The sequence below is a fragment of the Pristiophorus japonicus genome, unplaced genomic scaffold (assembly GCF_044704955.1).
Source record: "Pristiophorus japonicus isolate sPriJap1 unplaced genomic scaffold, sPriJap1.hap1 HAP1_SCAFFOLD_486, whole genome shotgun sequence".
Classification (NCBI taxonomy): domain Eukaryota; kingdom Metazoa; phylum Chordata; class Chondrichthyes; family Pristiophoridae; genus Pristiophorus; species Pristiophorus japonicus.
The window spans coordinates 425,726-437,786 of record NW_027254391.1 but is presented as its reverse complement, the minus strand read 5'-3'; positions in this window follow the sequence as shown (position 1 = coordinate 437,786).

Sequence of the window (12,061 nt, the reverse complement as noted above, 5' to 3'; positions counted from 1 at the left end):
GGGCTGGAGGAGGTAACAGTGATAGCGAGGGTTGTACGGCTGGAGGAGGTTACAATGATACGGAGGCGTGTAGGGCTGGAGGAGATTACAGAGATAGGGAGGCGTTTAGGGCTGGAGGAGGTTACAGAGATAGGGAGGGTTGTAGGGCTGGAGGAGGTTACAGAGATAGGGAGGCGTGTAGGGCTGGAGAAGGTTACAGAGATAGGGAGGGTTGTAGGGCTGGAGGAGGTTACAGAGATAGGGAGGCGTGTAGGGCTGGAGAAGGTTACAGAGATAGGGAGGGTTGTAGGGCTGGAGGAGGTTACAGAGATAGGGAGGGGTGTAGGGCTGGAGGAGGTTACAGAGATAGGGAGGGTTGTAGGGCTGGAGGAGGTTACAGAGATAGGGAGGCGTGTAGGGCTGGAGGAGGTTACAGCTATAGGGAAAGTTGTAGGGCTGGAGGAGGTTACAGTAATCGGGGGGGTTGTAGGGCTGGAGGAGGTTACAGAGATAGGGAGGCGTGTAGGGCTGGAGGAGGTTACAGAGATAGAGAGGGTTGTAGGGCTGGAGGAGGTTACAGAGATAGGGAAAGTTGTAGGGCTGGAGGAGGTTACAGTAATAGGGAAAGTTGTAGGGCTGGAGGAGGTTACAGTAATAGGGAGGGTTGTAGGGCTGGAGGAGGTTACAGAGATAGGGAGGCGTGTAGGGCTGCAGGAGGTTACAGAGATAGAGAGGGTTGTAGGGCTGGAGGAGGTTACAGAGATAGGGAGGCGTGTAGAGCTGGAGGAGGTTACAGAGATAGGGAGGCATGTAGGGCTGGAGGAGGTTACAGAGATAGGGAGGGTTGTAGGGCTGGAGGAGGTTACAGAGATAGGGAGGGTTGTAGGGCTGGAGGAGGTTACAGAGATAGGGAGGGTTGTAGGGCTGGAGGAGATTACAGTGATAGGGAGGGGTTTAGGGCTGGAGGAGGTTACAGAGATAGGGAGGCGTGTAGGGCTGGAGGAGGTTACAGAGATAGGGAGGATTGTAGGGCTGGAGGAGGTTACAGAGATAGGGAGGCGTGTAGAGCTGGAGGAGGTTGCAGAGAAAGGGAGAGTTGTAGGGCTGGAGGAGGTTACAATGATAGGGCGAGGTCTAGTGCTGGAGGGGGTTACAGAGATAGGGAAGCATGTCGTGCTGGAGGAGGTAACAATGATAGGGAGGGTTTTGGGGCTGGAGGAGGTTAGAGAGATACGGAAGGGTGTAGGGGTGGAGGAGGTTAGGGAGTTAGGGAGGGGTGTAGGGCTGGAGGAGGTTATAGAGATAGGGAGGGCTGTGAGGCTGGAGGAGGTTACAGAGATAGGGGGGGTTGTAGGGCTGGAGGAAGTTACAGAGATAGGGATGGATGAAGTTCTGGAGGAGGTTGCAGAGATAGGTAGGGCTGTAGAAGGTGAGAGAAATAGGGAGAGTTGTCGGGCTGGAGGAGGTTACAGAGATAGGGAGGGTTGTAGGGCTGGAAGAGATTACAGAGGTAGCGAGGGTTGTAGTGCTGGAGGAGTTTACAGAGATATTGAGGGTTGTAGTGCTGGAGAAGGTTTCAGTGATAGGGAGGCTTTTGGGCTTGTGGAGGTTACAGTGATAGTGAGGTTTGTCGGGCTGGAGGAGGTTACAGAGATAGGGAGGGTTGTCGGGCTGGAGCAGGTTGCAGAGATAGGGAGGTTTGTAGGGCTGGAGGAGGTTTTAGAGAGAGGGAGGGTTGTAGGTGCTGGAGGAGGTTTTAGAGATAGGGAGGGTTGTAGGTGCTGGAGGAGGTTACAGAGATAGGCAGGGTTGTAGGGCTGCAGGAGGTTACAGAGATAGGGAGGGTTGTAGGCTTGGAGGAGGTTACAGAGATTGGGAGGGTTGTAGGGCTGGAGGAGGTTATAGAGATAGGGAGGGTTGTAGGGCTGGAGGAGGTGACAGAGATAGGGAGGATTGTATGGCTGGAGGAGGTTACAGAGATGGGGACAGTTGTCGGGCTTTCGGAGGTTACACAGAGAGGGAGGGATGTAGGAGCTGGATGAAGTTACAGAGATAGGAAGGGTTGTAGGGCTGGAGGAGGTTATAGAGATGAGGATGGTTGTAGAGGCTGGAGGAGGTTACAGAGATAGTGAGGGGTGTAGGGCTGGAGGAGGTTATAGAGATAGGGAGGGTTGTAGGGCTGGAGGAGGTTACAGAGATAGGGAGGATTGTATGGCTGGAGGAGGTGACAGAGATCGGGAGGATTGTATGGCTGGAGGAGGTGACAGAGATAGGGAGGGTTGTAGGGCTGGAGGAGGTTGCAGAGATAGGGAGGGTTGTAGGGCTGGAGGAGGTTACAGAGATAGTGAGAGGTGTAGGGCTGGAGGGGGTTACAGAGATAGGGAGGGGTGTAGGGCTCGTGCAGGTTACAGAGATAGGGGGGATTGTAGGGCTGGAGGAGGTAACAATGATAGGGAGGGTTGTAGGGGCTGGAGGCCGTTACAGAGATAGGGAGGGGTGTAGGTCTGGCAGAGGTTACAGAGATAGGGAGGTTTTTCGGGCTGGAGGAGGGTGCAGAGATAGGGAGGGGTGTCGGGCTCATGGAGGTTACAGAGATAGGGAGGTTTGTCGGGCTGGAGGAGGTTACAGAGATAGGGAGGGGTGTAGTGCTGGAGGAGGTTACAGAGATAGGGAGGGTTGTAGGGCTGGAGGAGGTAACAATGATAGGGAGGGATTTGGGCTCATGGTGGTTACAGTGATAGTGAGGTTTTTCGGGCTGGAGGAAGTTACAGAGATAGGGAGGGATGTAGGGCGAGAGGAGGTTACAGAGATAGGGAGGGCTGTAGGGTTGGTGGAGGTTACAGAGATAGGGGGGATTGTAGGGCTGGAGGAGGTAACAATGATCGGGAGGGTTGTAGGGGCTGGAGGCCGTTACAGAGATAGGGAGGGGTGTAGGTCTGGCAGATGTGACAGAGATAGGGAAGGTTGTAGGGCTGGAGGAGGTTATAGAGATGAGGAGGGTTGTAGGGCTGGAGGAGGTTACAGAGATAGGGAGGGTTGTAGGGCTGGAGGAGGTTGCAGAGATAGGGAGGGTTGTAGGGCTGGAGGAGGTTACAGAGATAGGGAGGGTTGTAGGGCTGGAGGAAGTTACAGAGATAGGGAGGGTTGTAGGACTGAAGAAGGTTACAGAGATAGGGAGGGTTGTCGGGCTGGAGGAGATTACAGAGGTAGCAAGGGTTGTAGGGCTGGAGGAGGTGAAAGTGATCGTGAGGTTTATCGGGCTGGAGGAAGTTACAGAGATAGGGAAGGGTGTAGGGCTGGAGGAGGTGACAGAGATAGGGAGGGTTGTAGGGCTGGAGGAGGTTACAGTGATACATAGAAACATAGAAACATAGAAAATAGGTGCAGGAGTAGGCCATTCAGCCCTTCTAGCCTGCACCGCCATTCAATGAGTTCATGGCTGAACATGAAACTTCAGTACCCCCTTCCTGCTTTCTCGCCATACCCCTTGATCCCCCGAGTAGTAAGGACTTCATCTAACTCCCTTTTGAATATATTTAGTGAATTGGCCTCAACTACTTTCTGTGGTAGAGAATTCCACAGGTTCACCACTCTCTGGGTGAAGAAGTTTCTCCTCATCTCGGTCCTAAATGGCTTACCCCTTATCCTCAGACTGTGACCCCTGGTTCTGGACTTCCCCAACATTGGGAACATTCTTTCTGCATCTAACCTGTCTAAACCCGTCAGAATTTTAAACGTTTCTATGAGATCCCCTCTCATTCTTCTGAACTCCAGTGAATACAAGCCCAGTTGATCCAATCTTTCTTGATAGGTCAGTCCCGCCATCCCGGGAATCAGTCTGGTGAACCTTCGCTGCACTCCCTCAATAGCAAGAATGTCCTTCCTCAAGTTAGGAGACCAAAACTGTACACAATACTCCAGGTGTGGCCTCACCAAGGCCCTGTACAACTGTAGCAACACCTCCCTGCCCCTGTATTCAAATCCCCTCGCTATGAAGGCCAACATGCCATTTGCTTTCTTAACCGCCTGCTGTACCTGCATGCCAACCTTCAATGACTGATGTACCATGACACCCAGGTCTCGTTGCACCTTCCCTTTTCCGAATCTGTCACCATTCAGATAATAGTCTGTCTCTCTGTTTTTACCACCAAAGTGGATAACCTCACATTTATCCACATTATACAGTGATATGGAGGGATGTAGGGCTGGAGGAGGTTACAGAGATAGGGATGGATGTCGGTCTGGAGGAGGTTATAGAGATCGAGATGGTTGTAGGGCTGACGGAGGTTACAATGATAGGGAGTGTTGTAGGGCTGGAGGAGGTAACAATGATAGGGAGGGGTGTAGGGCTGGAGGTGGTTACAGAGATAGGGAAGTTTGTAGGTTTGGAGGAGGTTACATTGATAGGGAGGATTGTAGGTTTGAGGAGGTTACAGTGATAGAGAGGGTTGTAGAACTGAAGAAGGTTACAGAGATAGGGAGGGGTGTAGGGCTGGAGGAGGTTACAGAGATAGGGAGGGATGTAGGGCTGGAGGAGGTTACAGAGATAGGGAGGGATGTAGGGCTGGAGGAGGTTACAGAGATAGGGATGGATGTCGGTCTGGAGGAGGTTATAGAGATCGAGATGGTTGTAGGGCTGACGGAGGTTACAATGATAGGGAGTATTGTAGGGCTGGAGGAGGTTACAACGATAGGGAGTGTTGTAGGGCTGGAGGAGGTTACAGTGATATGGAGGGTTGTAGGACTGGAGGAGGTGACAGAGATAGGGAGAGTTGTAGGGCTGGAGGAGGTTATAGAGATGAAGAGGGTTGTAGGGCTGACGGAGGTTGCAATGATCGGGAGGTGTGTTGTGCTGGAAGGGGTTACAGATAGGGAGGGTTGTAGTGATGGTGGAGGATACAGAGATAGGGAGGGGTGTAGGGCTGGAGGAGGTTACAGTGATAGGGACGGTTGTAGGGCTGGAGGAGGTTACAGAGATAGGAGGGTTGTAGTGCTGGAGGAGGTTACAGAGATAGGGAGTGTTGTAGGACTGGAGGAGGTTACAATGATCGGGAGGGTTGTAGGGCTGGAGGAGGTTCCAGAGATAGGGAGGGTTGTCGGGCTTTCGGAGGTTACACAGAGAGGGAGGGATGTAGGGGCTGGATGAAATTATAGAGATAGAGAGGGGTGAAGGGCTGGAGGAGGTTACAGAGATAGGGAGGGGGGAATGGCTGGAGGAGGTTACAGAGATAGGGAGAGGTGTAGGGCTGGAGGAGGTTACAGTGATAGGGAGGGTTGTAGAGTTGAAGGAGGTTACAGAGATAGGGAGGGTTGTAGGGCTGTAGGAGGTTCTGGGGATGGGGAGGGTTGTAGGGCTGGAGGAGGTAACAGTGATAGGTAGACGTGTAATGCTGGAGGAGATAACAGTGATAGGGAGGGTTGTACGGCTGGAGGAGTTTACAGTGATAGGGAGGGGTGTAGTGCAGGAGGGGCGTTCCAGAGTTAGGGAGGGGTGTAGAGCTCGAGGAGGTTACAGAGATAGGGAGGGTTGTAGGGCTGGTGGAGGTTACAGAGATAGGGAGGGTTGTAGGGCTGGAGGAGGTTACAGAGATAGGGAAGGTTGTAGGGCTGGAGGAGGTTACAGAGATAGGGAGGCGCGTAGGGCTGGAGGAGGTTACAGAGATAGAGAGGGTTGTAGGGCTCGAGGAGGTTACAGAGATAGGGAGTGTTGTAGGGCTGGAGGAGGTGACAGAGATAGGGAGGCGTGTAGGGCTGGAGGAGGTTACAGATATAGGGAAGGTTGTAGGGCTGGAGGTGGTTTCAGAGATAGGGAGGCGTGTAAGGCTGGAGGAGGTTGCAGAGATAGGGAGGGTTGTAGGGCTGACGGAGGTTACAATGATAGGGAGTGTTGTAGGGCTGGAGGAGGTTACAGAGATAGGGAGTGTTGTAAGGCTGGAGGAGGTTACAGAGATAGAGAGGGTTGTAGGGCTCGAGGAGGTTACAGAGATAGGGAGTGTTGTAGGGCTGGAGGAGGTGACAGAGATAGGGAGAGTTGTAGGGTCTGGAGGAGGATACAGAGATAGGGAGGGTTGTAGGACTGGAGGAGGTTATAGAGATGAAGAGGGTTCTCGGGCTGACGGAGGTTACAATGATCGAGAGGTGTGTAGTGCTGGAATAGGTTACAGAGATAGGGAGGGTTGTAGTGATGGAGGCGGTTACAGAGATAGGGATAGTTGTAGGGCTGGAGGAGGTTACAATCATCGGGAGGGTTGTAGGGCTGGAGGAGGTTACAGAGATAGGGAGGGTTATCGGGCTTTCGGAGGTTGCACAGAGAGGGAGGGATGTAGGGGCTGGATGAAGTTACAGAGATAGAGAGGGGTGAAGGGCTGGAGGATGTTACAGAAATAGGGAGGGGGAATGGCTGGAGGAGGTTACAGTGATAGGGAGGGTTGTAGAGTTGAAGGAGGTTACAGATATAGGGAGGGTTGTAGGGCTGGAGGAGGTTCTGGGGATAGGGAGGGTTGTAGGGCTGGAGGAGGTAACAGTGATAGCGAGGGTTGTACGGATGGAGGAGGTTACAATGATACGGAGGCGTGTAGGGCTGGAGGAGATTACAGAGATCGGGAGGCGTTTAGGGCTGGAGGAGGTTACAGAGATAGGGAGGGTTGTAGGGCTGGAGGAGGTTTCAGAGATAGGGAGGCGTGTAGGGCTGGAGAAGGTTACAGAGATAGGGAGGGTTGTAGGGCTGAAGGAGGTTACAGAGATAGGGAGGCGTGTAGGGCTGGAGAACGTTACAGAGATAGGGAGGGTTGTAGGGCTGGAGGAGGTTACAGAGATAGGGAGGGGTGTAGGGCTGGAGGAGGTTACAGAGATAGGGAGGGTTGTAGGGCTGGAGGAGGTTACAGTAATAGGGAGGGTTGTAGGGCTGGAGGAGGTTACAGAGATAGGGAGGGTTGTAGGGCTGGAGGAGGTTACAGAGATAGGGAGGCGTGTAGGGCTGGAGGAGGTTACAGAGATAGAGAGGGTTGTAGGGCTGGAGGAGGTTACAGAGATAGGGAAGGTTGTAGGGCTGGAGGAGGTTACAGTAATAGGGAGGGTTGTAGGGCTGGAGGAGGTTACAGAGATAGGGAGGCGTGTAGGGCTGGAGGAGGTTACAGAGATAGAGAGGGTTGTAGGGCTGGAGGAGGTTACAGAGATAGGGAGGCGTGTAGAGCTGGAGGAGGTTACAGAGATAGGGAGGCGTGTAGGGCTGGAGGAGGTTACAGAGATAGGGAGGGTTGTAGGGCTGGAGGAGGTTACAGAGATAGGGAGGGTTGTAGGGCTGGAGGAGGTTACAGAGATAGGGAGGGTTGTAGGGTGGAGGAGATTACAGTGATAGGGAGGGGTTTAGGGCTGGAGGAGGTTACAGAGATAGGGAGGCGTGTAGGGCTGGAGGAGGTTACAGAGATAGGGAGGGTTGTAGGGCTGGAGGAGGTTACAGAGATAGGGAGGCGTGTAGGGCTGGAGGAGGTTACAGAGATAGGGAGGCGTGTAGAGCTGGAGGAGGTTACAGAGAAAGGGAGAGTTGTAGGCCTGGAGGTGGTTACAGAGATAGGGAGAGTTGTAGGGCTGGAGGAGGTTACAGAGATAGGGAGGGTTGTAGGGCTGGAGGAGGTTATAGTGATAGGAAGGGGTGTAGGGCTGGAGGAGGTTACAATGATAGGGCGAGGTCTAGTGCTGGAGGGGGTTACAGAGATAGGGAAGCATGTCGTGCTGGAGGAGGTAACAATGATAGGGAGGATTGTATGGCTGGAGGAGGTTGCAGAGATGGGGACAGTTGTCGGGCTTTCGGAGGTTACACAGAGAGGGAGGGATGTAGGAGCTGGATGAAGTTACAGAGATAGGAAGGGTTGTAGGGCTGGAGGAGGTTATAGAGATGGGGATGGTTGTAGAGGCTGGAGGAGGTTACAGAGATAGGGAGGGGTGTAGGGCTGGAGGAGGTTATAGAGATAGGGAGGGTTGTAGGGCTGGAGGAGGTTACAGAGATAGGGAGGATTGTATGGCTGGAGGAGGTGACAGAGATCGGGAGGATTGTATGGCTGGAGGAGGTGACAGAGATAGGGAGGGTTGTAGGGCTGGAGGAGGTTGCAGTGATAGGGAGGGTTGTAGGGCTGGAGGAGGTTACAGAGATAGTGAGAGGTGTAGGGCTGGAGGAGGTTACAGAGATAGGGAGGGGTGTAGGGCTCGTGCAGGTTACAAAGATCGGGAGGTTTTTCGGGCTGGAGGAGGTGACAGAGATAGGGAGGGTAGTAGGGCTGGAGGAGGTTACAGAGATAGAGGGGTGTACGGCTCGTGGAGGTTACAGAGATAGGGAGGTTTTTCGGGCTGGAGGAGGGTGCAGAGATAGGGAGGGGTGTAGGGCTCATGGAGGTTACAGAGATAGGGAGGGGTGTAGTGCTGGAGGAGGTTGCAGAGATAGGGAGGGTTGTCGGGCTGGAGGAGGTAACAATGATAGGGAGGGATTTGGGCTCATGGTGGTTACAGTGATAGTGAGGTTTTTCGGGCTGGAGGAAGTTACAGAGATAGGGAGGGATGTCGGGCGAGAGGAGGTTACAGAGATAGGGAGGGCTGTAGGGTTGGTGGAGGTTACAGAGATAGGGGGGATTGTAGGGCTGGAGGAGGTAACAATGATAGGGAGGGGTGTAGGGGCAGGAGGAGGTTATAGAGATAGGGAGGATTGTAGGGCTGGAGGAGGTTACAGAGATAGGGAGGGGTGTAGGTCTGGCAGAGGTGACAGAGATAGGGAGGGTTGTAGGGGCTGGAGGCCGTTACAGAGATAGGGAGGGGTGTAGGTCTGGCAGAGGTGACAGAGATAGGGAGGGTTGTAGGGCTGGAGGAGGTTATAGAGATGAGGAGGGTTGTAGGGCTGGAGGAGATTACAGAGATAGGGAGGGTTGTAGGGCTGGAGGAGGTTGCAGAGATAGGGAGGGTTGTAGGGCTGGAGGAGGTTACAGAGATAGGGAGGGTTGTAGGGCTGGAGGAAGTTACAGAGATAGGGAGGGTTGTAGGACTGAAGAAGGTTACAGAGATAGGGAGGGTTGTCGGGCTGGAGGAGATTACAGAGGTAGCAAGGGTTGTAGGGCTGGAGGAGGTTAAAGTGATAGTGAGGTTTATCGGGCTGGAGGAAGTTACAGAGATAGGGAGGGGTGTAGGGCTGGAGGAGGTGACAGAGATAGGGAGGGTTGTAGGGCTGGAGGAGGTTACAGAGATAGGGATAGGTGTAGGGCTGGAGGAGGTTACAGAGATAGGGATGGATGTAGGTCTGGAGGAGGTTATAGAGATCGGGATGGTTGTAGGGCTGACGGAGGTTACAATGATAGGGAGTGTTGTAGGGCTGGAGGAGGTTACAGAGATAGGGAGTGTTGTAGGGCTGGAGGAGGTTACAGAGATAGGGAGGGTTGTAGGGCTGGAGGAGGTTACAGAGATTGGGAGGTTTGTAGGGCTGGAGGAGGTTACAGTGATAGGGAGGGTTGTTGGGCTGGAGAAGGTTACAGTGATAGGGAGGGTTGTAGAGTTGAAGGAGGTTACAGAGATAGGGAGGCGCGTAGTGCTGGAGGAGGTAACAAGATAGGGAGGGTTGTACGGCGGGAGGAGTTTACAGTGATAGGGAGGGCTGTAGGGCTGGAGGAGGTTACAGAGATAGGGAGGGTTGTAGAGCTGGAGGAGGTGACAGAGATAGGGAGAGTTGTAGGGTCTGGAGGAGGATTCAGAGATAGTGAGGGTTGTTAGGCTGGAGGAGGTTATAGAGATGAGGAGGGTTGTAGGGCTGGAGGAGGTTACAGTGATAGGGAGGGGTGTAGGGCTGGAGGAGGTTACAGAGATATGGAGAGTTGTAGGGCTGGAGGAGGTTACAGAGATAGGGAGGGGTGTAGGGCTGGAGGAGGTTACAGAGATAGGGATGGATGTAGGTCTGGAGGAGGTTACAGAGATAGGGAGGGTTGTAGGGCTGACGGAGGTTACAATGATAGGGAGTGTTGTAGGGCTGGAGGAGGTTACAGTGATAGGGAGTGTTGTAGAGCTGGAGAAGGTTATAGAAATAGGGAGGATTGTAGGGCTGACGGAGGTTACAATGATCGGGAGGTGTGTAATGCTGAAAGAGGTTACATAGCTAGGGAGGCTTGTAGTGATGGAGGAGGTTGCAGAGATAGGGAGTGTTGGAGGACTGGAAGAGGTTACAATGATCGGGAGGGTTGTAGGGCTGGAGGAGGTTACAGAGATAGGAGGGTTGTAGGGCTGGAGGAGGTTACAGAGATAGGAGGGTTGTAGGGCTGGAGGAGGTTACACAGAGAGGGAGGGATGTAGGGGCTGGATGAAGTTACAGAGATAGAGAGGGGTGAAGGGCTGGAGGAGGTTACAGAGATAGGGAGGGGTGAAGGGCTGGAGGAGGTTACAGAGATAGGGAGAGATGTTGGGCTGGAGGAGGTTCTGGGGATAGGGAGGGTTTAAGGTCTGGAGGAGGTTACAGTGATAGGGAGGGTTGTAGGGCTGGAGGAGGTTACAGTGATAGGGAGGGTTGTAGGGCTGGAGGAGGTTACAGTGATAGGGAGGGTTGTAGGGCTGGAGGAGGTTACAGAGATAGGGACGGTTGTAGGGCTGGAGGAGGTTACAGAGATAGGGAGGGTTGTAGGGCTGGAGGAGGTTACAGAGATAGGGAGGGTTGTAGGGCTGGAGGAGGTTACAGAGATAGGGAGGGGTGTAGGGCTGGAGGAGGTTACAGAGATAGGGAGGGTTGTAGGGCTGGAGGAGGTTACAGTGATAGGGAGGGTTGTAGGGCTGGAGGAGGTTACAGTGATAGGGAGGGTTGTAGGGCTGGAGGAGGTTACAGTGATACGGAGGCGTGTAGGGCTGGAGGAGATTACAGAGATAGGGAGGCGTGTAGGGCTGGAGGAGGTAACAGAGATAGGGAGGGCTGTCGGGCTGGAGGAGGTTATAGAGATAGGGAGGCGTGTAGGGCTGGAGGAGGTTACAGAGATAGGGAGGGTTGTAGGGCTGGAGGAGGTTACAGAGATAGGGAGGCGTGTAGGGCTGGAGGAGGTTACAGAGATAGGGATGGTTTTAGGGCTGGAGGAGGTTACAGAGATAGGGATGGTTTTAGGGCTGGAGGAGGTTACAGAGATAGGGAGGGTTGTAGGGCCGGAGGAGGTTCTGGGGATAGGAAGGGTTGTAGGGCTGGAGGAGGTAACAGTGATCGAGAGGCGTGTAGTGCTGGAGGAGGTAACAGTGATAGGGAGGGTTGTAAGGCTGGAGGAGGTTACAGAGATAGGGATGGATGTAGGTCTGGAGGAGGTTACAGAGATAGGGAGGCGTGTAAGGCTGGAGGAGGTTACAGAGATAGGGAGGGTTGTAGGGCTGGAGGAGGTTACAGAGATAGGGAGGCGTGTAAGGCTGGAGGAGGTTACAGAGATAGGGAGGGTTGTAGGGCTGGAGGAGGTTACAGAGATAGGGAGGGTTGTAGGGCTGGAGGAGGTTACAGAGATAGGGAGGGTTGTAAGGCTGGAGGAGGTTACAGAGATAGGGATGGATGTAGGTCTGGAGGAGGTTATAGAGTTAGGGATGTTTGTAGGGCTGACGGAGGTTACAGAGAAAGGGAGGGTTGTAGGGCTGGTGGAGGTTACATTGATCGGGAGGGTTGTAGGTTTGGAGGAGGTTACAGAGATAGGGAGGGGTGTAGGTTTGGAGGAGGTGACAGAGATAGGGAGAGTTGTAGGGTCTGGAGGAGGATACAGAGATAGGGAGGGTTGTAGGGCTGACGGAGGTTCCAATGATCGGGAGGTGTACCGTGCTGGAAAGGGTTACAGAGATAGGAAGGGTTGTAGGGCTGGAGGAGGTTATAGAGATGGGGATGGTTGTAGAGGCTGGAGGAGGTTACAGAGATATGGAGGGGTGTAGGGCTGGAGGAGTTTATGGAGATAGGGAGGATTGTATGGCTGGAGGAGGTGACAGAGATAGGGAGGATTGTATGGCTGGAGGAGGTGACAGAGATAGGGAGGGTTGTAGGGCTGGAGGAGGTTACAGAGATAGGGAGGGGTGTAGGGCTGGAGGAGGTTACAGTGATTGGGACGGT